General features: G+C 31.4%; 1 protein-coding gene across 5 annotated transcripts in view; it reads left to right on the top strand.

Annotated features, from left to right (window-relative positions):
- Positions 1-718: 718 nt before the first annotated feature.
- LOC111472623 (cysteine protease ATG4-like) overlaps positions 719-1030 on the top strand; it is a 6848-nt gene continuing 6536 nt past the window's right edge. For 2 of the 5 annotated variants that reach the window (XM_023118235.1, XM_023118236.1), the window contains exon 1: positions 720-929. The gene's annotated coding sequence lies outside the window, so the exon portion shown is untranslated. Of the gene's footprint in view, positions 930-1030 lie in introns of all 5 variants that reach the window. The other 3 variants (XM_023118238.1, XM_023118237.1, XR_002715459.1) reach the window with 2 other exon arrangements.

The following is a 1030-nucleotide window of genomic DNA, read 5'->3' as shown; positions in this document are numbered from 1 at the left end:
AAAAAAAAAAAAAAAAAAAAAAAAAAAAAAAAAAAAAAAAAGCAACATGTTGTGCATCATACATGTTGTTGCATGCAATTCGTCTTATTGTATACCATCCATTTGGTTGTAATCTAGATTTAGCTTCTATGTATTTAAAACATTGGCACATATTGATAATGAATCCCTATACGTCTTCTATTTGGTTGTAATCTAGATTTAGCTTCTATGCATCTAATCCCAATCAATTCCGGCACATATTGATTATGAATCCCTATTTATAATTAAAATATTTAAATCTTATTTAAATATCTTCAATTCTCTCATTTTGTTTAATTCATAACTAAATCAAAATGCAGCTAAATATATCGTATATATTTAGCGCATAGACTCCATTTCAAGATTCATGACTTTGATCCACTGATCTCTATCTTCATCATTCATTGCCTGTTTATAGGTCAATGGATTCTCAACGCCATCATCAGGTATGATGACCTGCGTTTCTGTCAAACCCAAGTAACGATCGAGTTGAGTTATAACCCTCCTACTACGTCGAGGCATGCTCAACTCTTGAGAAGGATGTGATTGACTAGAAGTGCGAGCTCCATCAACAACTCTTGTTAAAAGACCAGCCTGATCAACAACTCTTGTTGTTTTATCAGTAACTTCTTTTGAAATCTCACACAATGCTAGTTTGCTACGAGGTTGATGATTTCTTACGTGGTCTTCATCTAAGAATGTAGTGTTTGTTGATACAAACACTCTCTTTTCTTCTTGGAACCTCATCGCCTACGCAATTACAATCAATTCTTGATCGCTCGCGGTTGAAGCCTCACAATTTTCTGAAATTGGGAGCCCATTATTTTAAATAGAATTCCAACTTTGATTGCTTCTTCCTCGGAGTCTCTCTCGCCGAATAGAGGATGCTGGATTTTAACGCCTTTGAGTAGGTTTGTTTTTTTTTTTTTTTTTTTTTTTTTTTTTTTTTTTTTTTTTTTTTTTTTTTTTTTTTTTTTTTTTTTTTTTTTTTTTTTTTTTTTTTTTTTTTTTT

This window comes from Cucurbita maxima, unplaced genomic scaffold, assembly GCF_002738345.1.
Source record: "Cucurbita maxima cultivar Rimu unplaced genomic scaffold, Cmax_1.0 Cma_Scf00080, whole genome shotgun sequence".
NCBI classification, from domain to species: Eukaryota; Viridiplantae; Streptophyta; class Magnoliopsida; order Cucurbitales; family Cucurbitaceae; genus Cucurbita; species Cucurbita maxima.
This window is presented reverse-complemented; position numbering and strand designations above follow the sequence as displayed.